Below are 22,259 nucleotides of genomic sequence, written 5' to 3' on the forward strand. Positions count from 1 at the left end.
TCTTTTATTTTTAGTAATAATTTTTCATTATATTCTTTTCAGTATATTTTTCAGTATATTCTTGTCTTTGCTAGGTCATAGTCATAATTTTGAACTAGATTATTTGAATTGACTTTTGTTTCCAGTGATATTGGCTTATACATACAGTGCTATGTTAAATACTATAGGTGGTAACAAGTATTCTTTTTTTTCTACTTTGATGAAAATTTGCCTAGTATTTATATATATAGATAAGTGAAATATTCTATAAAATTATATTTGACAGAAAATATGAATAATTTTAAAGTACCCAGTTTTCCTACATCTTTGAGTAATTTCTGTGAAGAATAAATTTTCATTTTTTTCAAATTTCTTTTCAGTATCTATGAAGATAATCATATAATCTTTTCAAGCTCTGTTAATTAGGAAAATCTTAGTTTTACATCTCCTAATATTAATACATCCTTGCAATCTGGGAATAAACCATGAAGATTCATAATTTTATTATTTTAAATTGCTACAAATTTTTGTTTAGTAAGATTTTATTTAGTATTTTTACATCAGTATTTATAAGTATAATTGATTTATCACTTTTTGGGTATGTGAGAACTCTACCTAAATTTTAGTAATTACAAAATAACAGCCACCAAAACATACGTGCACAACCACAACTGTTTGGAAAATAATTAAAAAATTTAATTGATTAGTTATGGGCACAGAAGTGGAACAGAGTGAAGCTATTTTATGTTAATACTTAATATTATTCGGGAGGGATTATGAAAAGGGGGCTCAAGGACTACTTTCGGGTGGGTGGCAAGGAGCTGAATAGGAATTTGTAATTTGCAGATGAGAGGAAGGAAAGAGAAAACAAGAGAGTGACATGATCTAATGAGTTCATGGATGCCTAAACCTGAAGGAGAGTTCTGAGAGGGTGTCTGTGTGATAAACTTGTGGGAACTGAGGTACCTAATGTGGTTGTATAATGATCTAATTCCCCTGACACAGTGCGTTGTACTGCTTCTTCCATGGTGCCTAACCTTTCTTAATCTGCCAACGTAATAGCCTTGAGTTAGTTATGTGAGCAACTAAGGGCAGGGGAAGTAGAGAGAAATGCAGTACCCTTCACTGGTCCCACTTTGGTGGAAGTATCACCTTGTAGAAGAATCCCAGAACAGGCCGGGTGTGGTGGCTCACACCTGTAATCCCAGCACTTTGGGAGGCAGAGGTGGGTGAATCACCCAAGGTCAGGAGTTCGAAGCTAGCCTGGCCAACATGGTGAAACCCCATCTTTATTAAAATACAAAATTTAGCGGGGCATGGTGGCAGGCGCCTGTAATCCCAGTTACTCAGGAGGTTTAGGAAGGAGAATCGCATGAACCCGGGAGGCAGAGGTTGCAGTAAGCCGAGATCGTGCCACTGCATTCCGGCCCCGGCAACAAGAGTGAAACTCCGTCTCAAAATGAAATAAAATATAAAATAAAAAAAAAAGAGAGAATCCCAGAACAAGACCAGCCATATAGTGCAGCCCAAGACAAAGAGTTAACACTTAGGAATCCAGGAGCAAGAACGTGAACTAGTTTAGGAATCAATATGAGACAGACCATCTTATCCTGAACTACTAGAGGAAGGTGACACTTGAAAGGTGAAAAGGCAAAAATGTAGCGGTATGATAATCAAGTCTTCCCTTGCACAGCATTTAAAATCTGAATGTCAAATTCATATGCATAATTTAATTTGAACTTTACAGGAATTTGGTGTGATATAGGTAGAGCAAGCCATATTACTAGTCTCTCAATGAATAAGATTACAGTGTGAGAGGTCATGTTCTTAGTCCAAGTTCATACAGCTAATAAGAGGTCAAATCAGGCTGACACCTAGGTTTCCTGAAACTTTTTCAGTTTATTTTTCATAATAATTCAAACACATATAAACCACATATGCCTAACCTAAAAGAACACGTCTGCAGTCACCTTTGCTTCCAATCTGAAATGGGATGTGTTTGGCAGTATTTGGCTATCATTGACTTGATGTGATTCTTCAAGACCTTCCTAGTGGTGACCGAGCAGTGCCAGCTGAACACCCAAATTAAGAAGAGGAATTGAGCCACCAAAATAGAAGTTGAATCTTGATTTACTAAAACTCCAGTTACACTTAAGATGCCATTTCTGTGCACATCGGATATCTCTCAAGGTATTTTCAACTGCAATCAAAATATGTATGTATGTTTTCTTGCTTTGAAAAACGATGACTCTGCTAAAAGTAATTCAGTAAAGATCTCTAATCATTGCCAGTTTGACAGATATAAATCAAAATAAACTTCTTTTAGAGGAAGTAAGTTGCTCAATGATTCAGTAAGCTGATCTTTGAAATGTGCTTCTAGTAGTCTATGAATATGGTGCTATGCCTGGATGACACCTTAGATTTCCACTTGGCCGCTTGCAAAGATTAATGACCAGTGTCGCAGACAAGAAAAATTGTACAGATTCTAGATAAATGCATAGCACATCTTATAGTTTCCCTAAATAGCGCTTAAGGTTTTTTTCCTTCTTGTGTGAAAGCTATATTTTTACTCCTACCAATAAATGAGAGCATATTCTAGACTTCTAAAGGGTATTAAGAAAAATATAATGTGGCCAGGCACAGTGGCTCACATCTGTAATCCCAACACTTTGGGAAGCCGAGGCGGGCGCATCACGAGGTCAGGGTTTCAAAACCAGCCTGACCAACATGGTGAAACCCCGTCTCTACTAAAGATACAAAAAATTAGCCAGGCATGGTGGTGCGCACCTGTGATCTCAGCTACTCAGGAGGCTGAGGCAGGAGAATCACTTGAACCTGGGAGGCGGAGGTTGCAGTGAGCCAAGATCGCGCCATTGCACTCTAGCCTGGGCGACAGGGCGAGACTCAAAAAAAGAAAAAAAATAATAATGATATAATGTACTCTCTTGAGCTATATTTTGTCTCAGTAAGCCCCAATCCCCGTGCCTTTTATTACAAGTAGGGTCACCATCTTGCATTTCAAATTGTTTGACCCTGTACCATGGGATATATTTGACAAATGTACTCTTTTTCTTTTTGCAATGAATTTTTTTTATTATACTTTAAGTTTTAGGGTACATGTGCACAACGTGCAGGTTAGTTACATATGTATACATGTGCCATGTTGGTTTGCTGCACCCAGTAACTCGTCATTTAACATTAGGTATAAGTACTCTGAACATATTTTTCAGAAACAATTCCAGAATATAAATCTTACACTTGCTGATTGCAGAAGAATAAAACTATTTAAAACTTTTAAGGCATTGTGAAGACTAAGTGCCATTCTATGAAACATGACAGTATTTTTACCGCTGTACTTTTTGGAATTATGTATTTTAAGCTGAAAAGGCAAAGTACTTTTATGTAATCTGACCCTCAATTGCTAGCTCCAGGAGACTAGCTATGATTAAAATTATTTTCTACTGATTTTATTTATTGGACTATAGTGGGCATAATCTATGTGAATTTTAATAAAATGCTGATAATGATATGGCCAGTCCAAGTGATACAACCTAATTCTGCTTGTGACAATATGTGAACCATTTATAAGGTTGACAAAATGTAGGATCTACAGAATATAATTTCCTTCTGTACACAGCCAAACTAAACTACTGCATGCTAATGAACCTTACACTAAGGAAGTCCAGATGGCTGAAATAATAGTTTCATTTATGCAGAGAAATAGGGAGATTTTAAACTGGCTGTCTTTGTTAAATCTGAATTAACTTTTCTTTATAAGGGAATTTTCACCCCAATTAAATAAACTCTATATTGTAGTTGATTACTTAAAAATCAACTCCAATTGTTGCTAATTGTAAGAAAATATTTTTAAATTAAATACCTGCTCTAACAAATATAATTGATCATTTTAAAGTATTTTTTAGTTTTTAGAGTAATTTAAAAGCTATTAAGTTTATATATATATGAATAGCAAGGTTCTTGAAGGTAGAAACTCCCATTTTTAAAAAAGTTTCTTATGATAGAAAATGGGACATTTGGCCGGGCATGGAGGCTCACGCCTGTAATCCCAGCACTTTGGGAGGCCAAGACGGGTGGATCACCTGAGGTCAGGAGTTCAAGACCAGCCTGACCAACATGGCAAAAGCCCGTATCTACTAAAAATACAAAAAATTAGCCAGGCATGGTCAGGAGGCTGAGGCAGGAGAACCACTTGAACCCAGGAGGTGGAGGTTGCAGTGAGCCAAGATCAGGCCACTGCAACAGAGCGAGACTCCGTCTCAAAAAAAAAGAAAAAAAAAAAAAACAAGAAAAGAAAAAGAAAATAGGACGTTTTACATTTGGGTTCAATTAATGGTGTGGAGTGGATAAAATGGGGAAGACTAGTGCTCAAAGATCATGTATGCCAAAATGTAGAAATAGCTTCACTTTTGAAACGCAATCCTTTTATTTTTCTTATGCTGCTCCAAAGGAAGCATTCCTTAGGATGATTCATATATTAATAGCTGTATCTTTTTCAACACAAAACCAGAAATAAATGTGCAGTCTTGAATTATTTTCAGGGTAAAAACCACCAAAATGTTTGTGTGTGTCTGTTGCTTTTCTTTCTTTCTTTTACTTAATTTGGTAAATTATTGTCTTAAAATGATTTCTTCCTCTCTTTGTGTTAACATTTGTGCTCAAGAAAAGCTAGTGAAAGTCTAACATTTAAAATAATGCATCATTTAAGTGTATTGGTATTCAGATAACTGTCAAATGAAGAAACACAAAAACTCTTTACAAAGGATTAGAAGATGGATTTTGGTTATAAGGAAGTTTCATAATTGAGAAAGAAGACAGTAGAAGATGTCTATGTCAAATTTATAAAGGTCAATTTATATAAACAAGTATTTTGATGTGGAAGAAAACATACTTCCTGTGTCATGGCTTTGGGAGATAAGGTTTGTTTTCTTCACTAACATTTTGAAGAATCATTTTTATTTTATGATTTATTCATTGGCACAAATGTATGGGGTACATGATATTTTGTTACATGTACATAATGTGTAGTAGTCAAGGCATGGCATTTAGGGTGTCCATCACCCAAGCATAGTATATTTTTGTTAACTATAGTCATCCTGCTCTTTTAGCAAATATTAGATTTATTTCTTCTATCTATTTGTATGTTTGTACCCTTTAACCCACTTCTGCTCATCCTCTCCACACCCCCTAAATCACCCTTCTCATTCTCTATTATCTATCTTTCTACTCTCTACCTCCATGTGATCCAATTTTTAGGCTCCTACATAAAAGTGAGAACATGTGATATTTGTCTTTTTGTGCCTGGCTTATTTCACTTAACATAATGACCTCAGGTTCCTTCTATGTTGCTGCAAACAACATGATTTCATTCTTTTTTATGGCTAAGTAGTATGCCGTTTTGTATATATATCAATTTATCCATTCATCTGTTTATTTTAATCAAAATAGAAATTTGATTTCTTTTCAGAAAGCAACATTTTAGAATTCTCTGAATTATTAAGACTTCATTATTGTATTTGTTGTGGTCATTTTATTTAAAGAGACATAAACTTTTATTTCCTACTGTTGTCAATCCCTGCCTACCCTAGCCCAACTCATTAGCTGGTGGTGAAACCCTCTTCCTAGAGAATTCGTCTCTGAGCTTGCCTGAAATTCACCTGCTAGTAGACGCCTACGAACATTACTCATGTAACTAGCAGACCAAGTATCAATCTTGCCTCCCTAGGAAATTTGCTTGATGGAAATCTCTGGACTCCTCTGTACTTTCTGACCTTCAGGAAGGTATCATGAGTTTTTCCCAGTTGGGAGGTGCTGCATGGTTTTCTAGAGATTTCTAGTTCCAGGGAAATGGGTTCTACAGTACTTGGCTGGGACCTTGAGAATTATCCTCATTCTTGAAAACTTCCTTTTCCCAGAGCAGAGCTCTGATATTCTATCCCAGGAGAACTCTGATATTCCATCCTAGCCAGGGCCTAGGATCCCGTTTCAAACTTGGTAGATTGCCTGGAAATCTAACGTCTTCCTCTCCTAACAACATTTTAAGCATTATTACTGATGACAGATGCTCATAGTTATAGTTCAGCCTGAAGATAGGACTTTTAAAAATATGGTCAACAACCTGTGTTTTTATTTTGTGTTTTGCTTTTGATTTATGATGCAAAGTTCGAAGCATAGCGTATACACACAGAGAGGGCCCACTTTGGCTCTCTCAGATACCATTTCCTTAATACATTGCCATCCACACTAGCATTCCTAATCCTAGAGGAGGAGCAGCTGTAGTGAGCAGACTTACAGTTGTAAGATGAAGTGGGCCAGCTGCAGGATGTGCTATCATACTTTGACTATCACACTTTGACTACCCATATCTAAATACAGAAGCAGTGAAAGAGAAGAACTAGTAAGTTATCTAAGAGGATTCATGGTCAAACTTTTCCTTTATCTCATTACCTTTGTTCTTTTTCCAAATAGAAACAAGAAATAAAAAAGAAAGGACATTTAAAGCAGTAGCCAAAATGATGGCAGGTGTCCCTGACCAACCTGGGTCCTCTGCCAGAATCAGATAGAGGTGACTCATTGCCAATTTGGGAAGCTATTATGGACTGGGGGAACCTCAGGGGATAGTCTCTCCCATGAGGTGGCTTTCTACACTGCCTGAAGTTGCTTTAATGGTTTTTAGGAATAAGGTAGGGAAGGACAGGGAGAACATTCTGTTTTATTTTGATTTCTGGTTTCAAGCCTGCATTTATTGCTCTATGACTAGCTCCATTTACATGCAAAAACCCCTGACAATAATCCATTCCTTTATGTGACAGTTCAAGCTAGATGCATTCTGGTGGATTACTCCTGATACCTACAATAAGTATACAGTGTATATACAGTATAAATGGGCCAGTACAACATGGTCCATTGCTTCTTAATGTTAGTGCTCTATTTCTAGCTATAATAGGTACTTAGCAGTACAACCTCTGAAAATGATTTGTATCATATCATTTTTGCTTATTGCACAAGAGTAGCTTACTGCATTTATGTTGTATACTTATGAGTACAACTCAGGTAGGCAGGATTTTCAGCTTTTAAACATAAGGAGGAGAGTATCTTAATTTTATTGTTTTTGCTAATGCTGTTAACAGCTGTCCTGGCAATAGCTTTTATGAGAATAAATGCTTTCTGACAAAAATTTCCTGTTAGAATACTCTTGTGAAACTGTACATCAGATCAAACTAAACCAAATATGTCTCCTACTTGCCATGATGTCTCCTCTGGAGTCTTATTTAGATGCCTGGATCTCTCAGGATAGGCTCTTGTTTTATGAGTAAACACCCTGCTCCAGCAGTCTTAATCAAAATTCCATACAATTACACTTAACATACAGTAACCTTTAATACATGCAAAAATGCATTCCATAAGAAAGTGACAATATGCATATGTCAGGAAAGTGACAAACGTTTGCCTCTATTATTCTTTATCATTTTTTTTTTTCTGAGGCAGAAAGCTGGTCCGGGTATTTTAGCCTCAACTCTGTCTCATATTGCTCTTTGTTGCTTCCCTTGACTTCAAAACACATCAAATTATCTACTAATGCAAAAAAAAATTGAAGAAACATGAACTTTTTCCAGCAGGTATAGGAAAAGGAAAATTTTACCTTGTCTATTTTTTCTTTAATTCTGAAAAATGTAAACAGCATCTCATTGAATGTGGAGCATTTCTGTTTGCCCTTTGTATTTTCAGCTGTCCTTGAATCCTTTGTCTTTCTTCCTTTATTTTTGGAAGTTGCTAGTAATGTTATTTCTGAAATACTGTTCGTGATTCACTTTTCAAACATATAAAGAAAAGTCATGTCAACTTGTGCATTTTACATATTAGGGAGAGGAATTTAAAGATGAGATATTCATAAAGTATTTTATAATAAATGTTCTCTTACTACAAAATCAATTCATCAAACTTAGAGGTTTGTTTTAAGTACATAAATGAAAATAACCCCCAAATGAGCAGTCATAAACTTCAGACAGAGTATAAAGTAACATTAAGTCACAGAAACAATAAAAGGATAAATATAATACCACTAATAAAGTGCAGATATCTTAAAACTGATATGAATACAAAAAAAGTAGAAAAATCAACACATAATAAATAGGCATAAGTGGAAGGCGAAATATTCCACAGAGGGCCCTAGTGAGTGCTACTGAGAGATCATTTAAACCAAATGAGCGCAATGTTTTTGAGGACTGCAGTAGGTGGTCACCATAGAATAATAAGTCACAGTCTCTTGGTTCTTCCTTCATTCCCTAATTTTGAGTAAAGTGCCTTTGAAAATAGAATTACTTTAAAGCACAGAAACCTCAGTGGAGCAAGGTTTCCTATTGAAAAGTGTTCCACATGAAATGGGTCTTCCTTGGCTTCTTCCAATGGGATTTAAGGAAGAAGTGGCAGGCTTTCTTTATGAAGCACTATTAACATATCAGGTTGTCCCAATACATGGATCCCAAGCACAACTAGTGTGTTAGTATGAAAGTAGAAGCGAATAAAGTACACCTATATAATGTAAAATAATCTATGATAGTCAAAATATTGTGTCTTAACATGGAAGTATCTGTTTAGAAGGACATAAACCATTTATTACATAATTTAAAAATGTTATTTGACCTAATAATCCTGAAAAGAAGGCAACCTCAGAATAATCCTTGTTGGAAAAAATAACTGTATGGAATTCTGTGCTGACAATTTATTAAACATTCTATGTTATAGAACATAAATGAAAATACACTCACACACAAATTCCTATTCGAGTTTATTATTAGTATTGTACCATAGTCACTTCCCTGCTTCAAATATCTTGCAAAGTAATGATCTTTTGAAAGAGAATATTGTCTTTTTTGTCTTGAGTGAACAGTATCATTTTTATTAGAACACAATCATTGTTATTTATAAATGTGATCCTTCTGCTTATTAATCTTTTCAAGAGACTTGTATCTATGTATCTTTTGTGTTTTTCCAACTCTGGAAATCTTTTTCTCAACACAGCCTAAAGTAATTCAGTTTTAAGCATTTAAAGGTTTAAACTTTAATGGCAAAATACTCAGAAGCTTTTGGAAATCATGTTGAATAAACATCACACTTTCCTAACACTTAATGGTTATTGATGTTAAAGTACTATGCCATTAATAAAAAATTATAAATCAAAGTACTTGCAGAGGAGAGGAGAAATAAAATTAGAAAATAGTCTCAGTAGGATGAATTATTAAATAAAAATATCATCTTAAAACATAATGGATTCTATTTTCACTAGAACTTCCAATGACAAATCAGATTTTCTTTCTCTTATTACAATTGTTGGAATGTACTAAAGATGCACTTTCTCAAAATATTGAGAGGCAGAGGAAAGAACCAGGCCTACGTAATTCTGACATTTAATAAACTCAGATCATTAACAACCCTTCCCCCCATCCCCATGTGCCTTGACCTTGCTCAACTCCATCACTTCATCTAATTAGTTCTCTTTCTTTAGCATCATGCCCAATTGTGTTGGTTTGTCTTCATTTCTATGATCACAACTAGCCTGTACTCTGTCAGATTCTTTGAAGTGGAATTTTTTTTCTACTTTGAATTCTCTTTCGTCAGCTATTTGAATAGATGGCTATTCTCACTCTTCATATCTCCATTCAATGTCCCTCACTGTGGTAGACTGCTTCCAAATATGGTCACCAATCATTATTCCAGTATTTCATTCCTCTTCATGCATGCAATTCCTCCCATTCAATTCCAACAGGTGAACTCTATTTTACTTCCTTTTGAATCTGGGCTGGTCTTAAGATGGGCTGATCTTCTAACTCTCTTTGACTCATAGAATGCAGCAGAAGTGTCACCTGAGAATTCCTAGCTTAGATCTTAAGAAGACATGTAGCTCTTGCTTTAGCTCTCTTGGGATTCAGACTCCACATTTTGTTAAAAACTTGAAACCTTCACATTGTCAAGGAAAAGAACAGCCTCTTTTGGTATCTTCAGTGGATCAGAAGGTTATTCTTTCCCAGAGATACAAGAAAAGAGTTTCTCTATTCTAACTAACACTAATGGGCTGATATATCCATCTCTGAACCAATTGCTATGGGTATGAAAAAGAGCCTCATCTATTGTCTTAACACAATTGGGGTGCAAGAGAATGTGTTTCATTTTAGGAGAATGTAAAACTACCAAGAGATGCATTAGAAGGGGCTAAATTATACCTATATCCTCAAGATTTTGTTTTTAGCAGTTTAATTCATAAATCCTGGCAATGTTTACCCATATTTATCACCTAGAGATTTGTTATTTACTATTTCTTCTGCCTCAGGCTTTTGACTGAATGCCAGTACAATTTGTAAATCTGGATATGGATTTCTTGGAAATTTGAATTCCTGATTTAACTTATTTATAGTAGTTGTCTTTAGGATAATATTTTTCTGTGGTAGGTACATTTTAGGTTATATCTTTTCATGTTTTTATCTCTAGTATCTAACACAATCTTGCACATAGTAGGAGCATAACTATTTGTTTTGAGAAAATAAGAATATTTTAAGGGCTATGTTTTTTCTTTAATAGAGTAAATAAATAAAATATATATATGTATTACTGTTTAAAGCCATTGAAATTCTCCTAAAACACAGGATATTTTACGGAAAGTTGTTCAATAAATCTAAGGTTCCAGAAATAGACGTCTTTTCCGTTAATACCACTTCATCTGTGGGTTCAGTAAGTTCAATAAGTCTTCAGAATGTGAGAGGGAACATGATGATCTGTTCAAGAAGATATGGGACAGAATTTGTGTTCTATTTATTTTGTGGTGTTCAAGGGTAAATGTAATACTTTCTGGATGTTGTTTTGGAGCTTGGAAGCCCCGCAAATTAAATTTATGTTACAGGCATATTTTATTCCTTTGGAGAGAATATTAGTACATCTTTAATTTTTCTTCTATTCTTTTTCTTTTATAATAAAAAGTAATTCAAAACCCTTAGATTTTTACAGTTTCTGTATTGACTGGCTTGAAGCACTCTAAGGAGGCATTTCAGCAGCATAAGTCAGTGTATACCATTAGGAGTCAGCGGACAAACTGAGTTGTCACAAACTATTGTAAAACAACCACATTAAACACCTCAACAACATGTTCCTTTATCCTCCCTTCTTGTCATCACTATTCTTTACCCTGCTCTATTTTTTATCCCTTTAAACAAATTTAATACACTTTTTATTTTTGAATAATTTTGTACTTACACAAAAGTTACAAAGATAATTCAGAGAGTTTTTGTATACCCCTCATCCACTTCTGCATATTTTTAACATCTTATATTACTATGGTTCATTTATTAAAACTAAGAAACTGGCATTCCTATACTGTTATTAACTAAATTCCAGAATTTATTTGGATTTCTCTAGTTTTCCACTCATTTCCTCTTTCTTTCCAGGATTAAATCTAACATACCTCATTCCATTTAGCTGCTATATTTCTCCTTTCTTTTCTTTACTTCTCTGCTCTTTCTTTTCTCATGCTTCACTTGACTCACCATTCCCTCTCAATTACAGAATTATTTATGTTATTATCTTAGTTTCCTCAACACCTTTTTTTTTTCTCCTTAACTCTCTTCAGTCTAGTTTTGTTCTAAGGTGCTCCACTCTTACTGTTTATTCCCTGAAATATTTAATGAACATCTACTATGTGCCAGACACTGTGCTCAACATTTATTTACAATGATGAGCAAGGCACAGTCTTGAATACAGAGAGCTTACAACCCAGGTTCTTCTTAGTTTTCCAACTTTAATACAATAGTCTTTTCTTACCCAAGTCATCTTTCTTGACCTCGGCTTCTTTTGGTCATTTTCCTCAATCTCTTCTGAAAGCTTCTTGTTCTTGGATTTCAATTGTACCCTGATAAGAAGTAACTCTCAAATAAAGTGACTGGTTTTGACATGAGCCCTATAGAATTAGTCTCACCACTTTATAATATCAACTTTTCTTCTTGTAATTATGTTCCCCTTTGTCTGTCTTTCTTTCTTTCTTTCTTTCTTTCTTTCTTTCTTTCTTTCTTTCTTTCTTTCTTTCTTCTTTCTTTCTTTCCTCTAAAGGAGAGTCAACAGTTATCTCTAGGCTGATGATTCACAGATATATCACACTCATTTTTGGTGTTCTATTTCCATTTCATCATTAGTTCCTTGGTTCCTCAACATATATTTTCCATTCTCTCCAAGCCAATTTTCTAGTAACTTTGGCAACCTTACTTTGAGTATTGTTTATTTAACCTTGCTTTATTAATCTATAGTGAGGATATGTAGATTGTGAGTATGGACAATGAAATTTATATTTTAGTTACATTTTAATCATTTGGAAATAACTAATATTACAAATCGTTAATTTTTCTATTTTTTCTTTCATGATGAACAGTATGTATTAGTCCATTTTCATGCTGCTGATAAAGACATACCTGAGACTGGGAACAAAAAGAAGTTTAATTGGACTTACAGTTCCACATGGCTGGGGGTGCCTCAGAATCACGGCTGGAGGTAAAAAGCACTTGTTACATGGCAGTGGCAAGAGAAAAAATGAGATAGAAGCAAAAGCGGAAACCCCTGATAAACCCAACAGATATCATGAAACTTACTCACTATCACGTGAATAGGACAGGAAATACCAGCCCCCATGATTCAATTACTTCCCCATGGGTCCCTCCCACAACCCCTGGGAATTCTGGAAGCTACAATTCAAGTTGAGATTTGGGTGGGGACACAGCCAAACCATATCACAGTAAATTACAAACTACTGATGTTTTCATTTACATTGTGTATTCTCTCTTTATTTACACCGTAAATGGTTTCAATACAGAAGATAATTTGATTATATTCACATGGGGATTTTTAAAAAATACAATTTTTATTTTATATCAATTTTAGGTTTAAAGAAATAATTTGTGGGCCAGGCGCGGTGACTCACGCCTGTAATCCCAGCACTTTGGGAGGCCGAGGTGGGTTGATCAGAAGGTCAGAAATCAAGACCATCCTGGCTAACATGGTGAAACCCCGTCTCTACTAAAAAAGACAAAAAATTAGCTGGGCGTGGTGGCAGGCGCCTGTAGTCCCAGCTACTTGGGAGGCTGAGGCAGGAGAATGGCATGAACCTGGGAGGTGGAGCTTGCAGTGAGCCGAGATTGTGCCACTGCACTCCAGCCTGGGCAACAGAGCAAGACTCTGTCTCAAAAAAAAAAAGAAAAAAAAAAGAATTTGTGAAGATAGGACAGATAGTTCCCATATACTGCACCCCCACAGTTTCCCCTAGTATTAACTTCTTACATTAGCATGGTATCTTTGTTACAATGAAAAAAATGTTATTGATAAATTGTTGTTAAAGTCTCTACTTTATTTAGGTTTCCTTCATTTTCATTTAATGTCCTTTTCGCATTTCGTGGATCACTGCCAAGATATCATATTAGATTTAATCATCATGTCTGTTTAGGCTCTTCTTGTTTGTGACAGCTTCCAGACTTTCCTTGTTTTTGATGCTTTGGCAGTTTTAAGCAGTCCTAGTCAGCTAGTTTGTCCAATGCCCTTTAATTTTGGATTTTATCTTTTTCTCATGATTATGCTGTGGAGAAAGACCACAGAGGCAAATTGCCATTTTAACCAAATTCTATCAAAGACACATATTATCAACATGACTTTTCACTGTTGATGTTGAGCATGGTCACCTAACTAAGGTAGTATTCTTCAGGTTTCAAAATTTATTCATTTTCCCCCTTCCTATTCTGTATTCTTTGGAAGTTTCTAAGAGTAGCTAACACATGAAGAGTGGAGTATATCTATATAAATTATTTGGAATTGTTCTGAACAGGAGATTTGTCTTTCTCCCCCATTTGCTTATTTAATCTTTCAATTTATATCAGTGTGAACTCATGGATATTTATTTTATAATCTGGATAACAAACCAATACCACTTTATTTTTTTGCTCAAGTTATTTCATCTTTGGCTATTCTTTTAGTTGGCTTCTGTGTCCCTTTGACATACCCCAATCATCGTGAGTTCTTTTTTTAATTTGGCATTTTCTTACTTTCTGGCACTATGATGAATGCTCCGTGCTTATTTTGCATTTTTTTTGTCCCAGTCCTAGAATCATCTATTTTTCTGAGAATCTCTGGTTTCTTTTTTCTTTGCTTTTGAGAATGGCATTAGAAACCAAGACATGGATATAATCAGTCATTTTTGAAAATAATCTCTTGGATTTTTTTCTCTTTCCTGACCAATATTGGTGCCATCCCCTTAGGCTGTGTTCCAACATACAATATTTGTGGACTTTTATATTTTCCTGCTAACAGCTTCTAGAATATTTCCAAGATTTTTTCAAACATTCCACTGAGTACTTACATACGTATCATCATACACATTGCCTTTGTGACCAGAGCTAAGCTTTTCAATATTCATTAAAGAATGTACATCATTTAGTCCTATGGTACTTATTAAATTTTATTCTCTATCTTTCTAAATACCCAACCTGTTTCCTAGTTGGCCTGACCATTTCGCAGCCTCTCATAAGTACAATGCTCTTTCCTGTTTCTGCTTTTTAAATACAATTTTCTTATGTAGGATTTTCTCACTTTCAGATATAATTCCAGACTTATCTCCATATATTAATTATCAGGTTTTGTTAGAGTAATTTGAATGTACTTAGACATCACCAGCTTGTATGTACAAATGAGGTCACATTAACATGTGTGCCCACCTATAATTGAGTGACTTTTACTCCTACATGCAAAGTTTCTCCTCTACATTTTTTTTATTTTTTTCAGATGGAGTCTTGCTCTGTCACCCAAGCTGGAGTGCAGCGGCTTGATCTTGGCTCACTGCAAACTCTGCCTCCTGGGTTCAAGCGATTCTTCTGTCTCAGCCTCCCATGTAGCTGGGATTACAGGTACGCACCATCCTGCCTGGCCAATTTTAGTATTTTTAGTAGAGAAGGGGTTTCACATATTGGTCAGGCTGGTCTTCAACTCCACCCGCCTCGGCCTCCCAAAGTGCTGGGATTATAGATGTGAGCCACCGCACCCAGCCATGTCTACTCTACTTTTAAAGTTTTTTTTTTTTTTTTTTTGGCTCTCCTATAGACTCTCAATAGGTCCTCAACCTATAACATTAATACAGTTAACTTCTTGGGATACTTCTTCTTCCAGGGAAGTGTTTCAACCTCTGATCACGACTGAGGCTAAACATTTTCCTGTGTAATGGTTCGTCAAGCACCTAGCTCCAGCATTGACCATTTTAGAGTCAAGCCACAGCTGGGTTGCTTGGGATTTAAGGTGTCACAGTTTATACACTGGCTGAGATGAAGGGTATGATACATTAAAATTAAGAATACAATAGTTCCCCCTTATCCTCAAGGGATACATTCCAAGACCTCCAGTGGATGCCTGAAACCATAGACAGTACTGAACCCTACATATACTATGATTTTCCTATACATATATACTTATAACAAAGTTTAATGTATAAATTAGGCACAGTAAGCGATGAATAACAATTAGTAATAGGATAATTATAACAATATGTTATGTGAATGTGGTCCCTCTCTTTGAAAATATCTTATCGTACTGCATCCACATAGTTTTGGACTGTAGTGACCAGCAGCAACTGAAACCATGGAAAGTGAAACTGAAAATAAGGGTAAACTATGGTAAAGTGAGGCCCTTGTATAAGTTAACTTCAACCAGTAAAAATGTTCATCAATATCATTCAAGGAAGGCTTATTTATAATGGGTCTTGTGACAGAGGTGTGAGCAGGGTGTTAGGGATCCATAGTAGCTAAGGAACCTAGACCAGCAGCAGAGGGGGGCTGCTACCGCACCAAGGGTAGCCAAAGAGACAACGGGTTGGTGAGTCACATCAGGCAGGCTGCTTGAGTGCAACAGTGGCCTTCAGAGAGAGATGGCCAGCAAGAGGCAGTCTCTCAGGGAAGGAATAAATGATTTGCAGGGTAAAGATACTGGACTCGAAACAATAGAGAACGGAGTAACTAAAAGCTCACATTCTCCTCTCTTCCTCTGACTGTTTCTGGAGTCCTCATTGGCTGGCTGAAGACAATCGGAAGTGAGAGGAAATGGTTATCCTGTTAATACAATCTATACAGGTGAGCCTCAGAGAAATGAGAGGGTGGAGAAGGGCAGAGAATGGCTCTAGAGCAGAAAATGGACATAAATGGCACAGCCACACTTGACTATTCATATCTGCAAATATTGAGCAATCAGATTTTTTTCTTTTAATACTAAATGACAATTGTCATAATTAGCCTCAAACATTATCAGCGTGTCATAAAGACTGAATTTTATATCAATACTGTTGAAACTTGAGAGAAAATAAAATCACTTAATAAAAATAATAATGCCTTGTACTTTGCATTGGTCCTTGTAATTCTAAGTACTTTTGCATACATGGTCTCATTTAATAGATATTAATGAAATAAATAATGTATTTTGTACTATATTCTGGGTGCTGTTCTGAAGGATTTATGTCCTACAACTCTGTAAGGTAGTCTCTTTTATAGATAAGGAAAATGAGACACAGTTAGGTTATCTAAGTTGCCAATAGTAAAGCCTGGATATAAACACAGAACCTGCCCTCAAAACCAATGTACATGTGGCTTTTGATACGTACAATAAAAATTGATTGAATAATAAATGTGAGTTAATAGAGTTATTTTGCATAAGAAATAAATGAAGGCTTTAAGAGTATAAGGTGAAGTGCTTTGAATTCTTTTAAGTAAATAATTTAGCAATGGGACAGTAGTCTTAGTTCAGAGCTCTTTTCATTATTTCGTATTTGTAAGGAAGATTTCTTTAATAATCATAATGAGTTCATGTTTCAAGATCTTGTTAGAGCTAATGCAAGAAAATCAAATATAGGTTGCTAGTTGCAAAAAGCCACATTCTTGTTGTTATTAAACACATACAAATATGGAATTGAACTTACTCCATTTAGAAATGATTGATCACTTGTTGATGTCAGAGGTCCTCTGGCAATGCTTCCAAATTTCCTGTGATGATGAAAGGTCATAACATCACTTTTATGTCACTTATATCACTTGTTTTCCTTGGAGAGTGAGAGGTGGCACTACCAGGTAACACAGGTGTCTACAGCTGCAGAATCTGTGATGTTCAGACGCACTATGCTTTTTAATATTCCACTTGGGCAAAATACTTTCAACTATTTCTGTCAGGGCTGCTGTTGATCACAAGTTTTTAATCTTGCAGGCTGAACATGGATAGTTTGAATTTATATTTGGCACATATGTTCTTTACTTTTTAATATTCTCTATCGTCCTCTAGCCCAGTATCCTTAAGATTCATCGGTGTCCCTTAAAAGGCATGTGTACCTTGAATCCTTTACCCTTGTATATATATATATATATTTTTTTGCTTTCCACCTTCTTTTTTCTTTTTCTTTTTATTATTATACTTTAAGTTTTAGGGTACATGTGCACATTGTGCAGGTTAGTTACATACGTATACATGTGCCATGCTGGTGTGCTGCACCCACTAACTCGTCATCTAGCATTAGGTATATCTCCCACTGCTATCCCTCCCCCCTCCCCCGACCCCACAACAGTCCCCAGAGTGTGATGTTCCCCTTCCTGTGTCCATGTGATCTCATTGTTCAATTCCCACCTATGAGTGAGAATATGCGGTGTTTGGGTTTTTGTTCTTGCGATAGTTTACTGAGAATGATGATTTCCAATTTCATCCATGTCCCTACAAAGGACATGAACTCATCATTTTTTATGGCTGCATAGTATTCCATGGTGTATATGTGCCACATTTTCTTAATCCAGTCTATCATTGTTGGACATTTGGGTTGGTTCCAAGTCTTTGCTATTGTGACTAATGTCGCAATAAACATACATGTGCCTGTGTCTCTCTAGCAGCATGATTTATAGTCCTTTGGGTATATACCCAGTAAAGGGATGGCTGGGTCAAATGGTATTTCTAGTTCTAGATCCCTGAGGAATCGCCAAACTGACTTCCACAACGGTTGAACTAGTTTACAGTCCCAGCAACAGTGTAAAAGTGTTCCTATTTCTCCACATCCCCTCCAGCACCTGTTGTTTCCTGACTTTTTAATGATTGCCATTCTAACTGGTGTGAGATGATATCTCATTGTGGTTTTGATTTGATTAAAGACTTAAACGTTAGACCCAAAACCATAAAATCCCTAGAAGAAAACCTAGGCATTACCATTCAGGACATAGGCATGCGCAAGGACTTCATGTCTAAAACACCAAAAGCAATGGCAACAAAAGCCAAAATTGACAAATGGGATCTAATTAAACTAAAGAGCTTCTGCACAGCAAAAGAAACTACCATCAGAGTGAACAGGCAACCTACAAAATGGGAGAAAATTTTCACAACCTACTCATCTGACAAAGGGGTAATATCCAGAATCTACAATGAACTCAAACAAATTTACAAGAAAAAAACAAACAACCCCATCAAAAAGTGGGCGAAGGACATGAACAGACACTTCTCAAAAGAAGACATTCATGCAGCCAAAAAACACATGAAAAAATGCTCACCATCACTACCCTTGATATATTTTTAAAAATTTACCTAATTCAATACATTACATCTTTATTTTTTAAAAATACAACCCATTTGTTTTCTTTCTCTGACATATTGTGTATTTCAAAAGAATGATATGCGCTTACCTTGTATTGAACATGAGTGTCCTATAAAAGTTCATTTTTGTAATATAAACCTTTCTACCCTTGTTCTACGTCACACTGTGAGAAATATTATGTGTGCATGTATGAACACAAAACTTACATGCCCAGTTTCTTTCCATACATCTGGCTCCTTGTATTTAGGGGTGAATGCATCTGTGACATGAACATACCTCAGAGAGTAGACATTTAGAATTAGTGTGTACTTGTCCTAAATGCAAGTTTGGGATATTTGAGCAATGATTTCTGGTTATCATACAGTCTAGAAAGGGATGAGTAAATTTCAAGTGGGCTCATTACTTTGACTTACAGATGTTTTACCCTGTGCAAAAGGGTATAGTCAGAGGAGAATGCAAGCCAAATCAAGTTACCCAAAGTTCAAGGAACAGGTTAGGTCAGTAACTAAGACCCTTCTTGGGTCTACTGGTGAACTGGCATTCAGAGTTTATTAAGAATTTCTGCTTTGCAAATAAATCAAGAAGTGTATATTTTCTTCATCTAGAACAAGAATTCAATGAAAGACTTTAAAATGTGTATATCCATTCATTTTTTATTTTTATACATTTTACAATTTAAAAAATTATCATTATTACCAAAAGTAGAAACTGGATTCCTAGTAATGAGCGTCACTGTCTTTATATAACACAGAAGGTGAAAATAACATTACATTTGATTTTTTAATGTGTCATTTCCACTGCTTTCAAAAAAATATTTTTGGCTGGGTGCAATGGCTCACACCTGTAATCCCAGCACTTTGGGAGGCCAAGTTGGGTGGATCACGAGGTCAGAAGATGTAGATCATCCTGGCCAACATGGTGAAACCCCATCTCTATTAAAAATACAAAAATTAGCTGGGCCTGGTGGCATGTGTACGTAATCCCAGCTACTCAGGAGGCTGAGGCAGGAGAATCACTTGAACTAGGGAGGTGGAGGTTGCAGTGAGCTGAGATCGCACCACTGCCCTCCAGCCAGGCAACATAGTGAGACTCTGTCATATATATATATATATGATATATATGACATATATGATATATATCACATATGATATATAAGAAAATAAATATTTATTATGTAATATATAAAAAATAGAGAATGGAGCAACTAAAAGCTCACATTCTCCTCTCTTTCTCTGACTGTTTCTGGAGCCCTCATTGGCTGGCTGAAGACACTCAGAAGTGAGGGGAATTAAATAAATATATATTTATTTACTATATATAAAATATAATATATTATATATAAAATATAAAATATATAGTTATATATAATATATAATATATAATAAAAATTATATATGATATAATATATTATATATAATAAAAATTATATATAATATAATATATCATATATAATAAAAATTATATATTATATATAGTAATATATATAATATATAAAATATATTAGAGATAATAAAATATATATAAAATATATTTTATTATGTATAATATATTATGTGTGTGTGTATATATAGATATATATATGTATATACACTTTTATATGAGTTTGATGGGTTTGGACATAGACATACATTCGTAAAACCATGACCACCATCAAGGTAATGCATGTCATCACCTCCAAAAATTCTTTGTGACCTGTCTTACATAGTTTTCATATATTTTTATTTTTTTCTGATTAGAATACTTAACTTGAGATACACCCTCTTACCAAAAAATTTAAGAGCACAATACAGTATTGTTAACTATAGGCGCTACAACTTACTCATCTTGTATATTTGAAACATTTTACTTGTTGAACAGAAACTCACCATTTCCCTCTCTCCTGCCAATGATTTCTTAGATACGACATAAAAAACATAGACAATAAAAGCACAAATAGACAAGGGAGACTGCATTAAAATAAAATTGTTTTATTGCAAGGGAAACAATCCAGATAATAAAAGGCAACCTACAGAATGTAAGATGATATTTGTAAACCATATATTTGATAAGAAGTTAATGTACAAAATGTATAAGGAATTCCTAGAACTCAATAGAAAAAAAAAACAAAACATATTTGAAAACCTAAAATAAATGTGTAACTTCCTAGAAACACACAAGCTACCAAGACTGAATCATTAAGAAATAGAAATCTGAACAGAATTGTAAAGAAGAAAGAGATTGAATCAGAACCCAAAACATCCCAACAATGAAAAGCCCAACAGTAAATGGCTTCACTGGAGAATTCTACCAAACATCTAAAGAATTAACACCAATTTTTCTTAAACTCTTTCAAAAAATTGAAAAAGAAGAAATACAAATTCGGTTTACAAGGCCAGCATCACCAAAGCCAAAGATATCACAAGAAAAGAAAACAATAAATCAATCACTCTGATACAGATGCAAAACTCCTCAACAAAATACTAACAAAATGAATCCAGCAGTACCTTAAGAGGATCATACCCCATGACCAAGTGGAATTTATCTCTGGAATGCAAGAATGGTTTAATATAAACAAATCAAATAATGTAATAAACCACATTAAGAGGATAAAAATCACATGATCATCTCAAAATATGCAAAAAAAGAATTTGACAAAAATCAACACCTCCATAATAAAACGACTCAACAAACCAGGTCTAGAAGGAATTTACTTTAACATAATAATGGCCATATATGAGAAGCCCACAGCTAACATCCTCAATAGTGAAAATCTAAAATATTTTTCTCTAAGATCAGGAGTTAGACAAGGATGCCCACTATCACCGCTTTTATTCAACATGGTTCTGGAAGACCTTATCAGAACAATGAGGCAAGAAAAAGAAATAAAAGACATATAAACCAGGAATAAAATAAAATTGCTTGTTTGCACAAGACCTGATCTTATATGTGGAAAACTCTAATGACTAAACAAAAAACTCTTAGAACTAAAAAACAAATTCAAGCAATTTGCATAATACAAAATCAACATACAAAAATCAGTTGTGTTTCTATACACTAACAACAAACTATCTAAAAAGGAATTTAAGACAACAATTCCACTTACAATAGCATCAAAAAGAATAAAACCCATAGAAATAAATTTCAGTGAAGAAGCTCATGTATAGGAAGAATTAATTTCATTAAAGTGGCCATACTGCCCAAAGCAATTTACAGATTAAATGCTCTTCATATCAAAAGACCTGTGACATTCTTCACAGAACTATAAGAAACTATTTTAAAATTCATATGGAACTGAAAAAGAGCCCAAATAGCCAAGGTAATCTTAAGCAAAAAGAACAAATCTGGAGGTATCATGCTACTTGACTTCAAACTATTCTACAGGACTGCGTTAATCAAAACAACATGGTACAGGGACAAAAACCGACACATAGATCAATGGAACAGAATAGAGAGCCCCAAAATAAGGACACACCTACAACCATCTGGTCTTCGACAAAGCTGACAAAAACAAGCAATGGTGAAAGAATTTTCTATTTAATAAATGATGATGGTATAACTGGCTAGCCATATGCAGAGGACTAAAATTGGACACCTTCCTTACACCATATGCAAAAATTAACTCAAGATGGATTAAAGACTTAAATGTAAAACCCCAAACTATGAA

Source organism: Pan troglodytes, chromosome 6 (genome assembly GCF_028858775.2).
Source record: "Pan troglodytes isolate AG18354 chromosome 6, NHGRI_mPanTro3-v2.0_pri, whole genome shotgun sequence".
NCBI classification, from domain to species: domain Eukaryota; kingdom Metazoa; phylum Chordata; class Mammalia; order Primates; family Hominidae; genus Pan; species Pan troglodytes.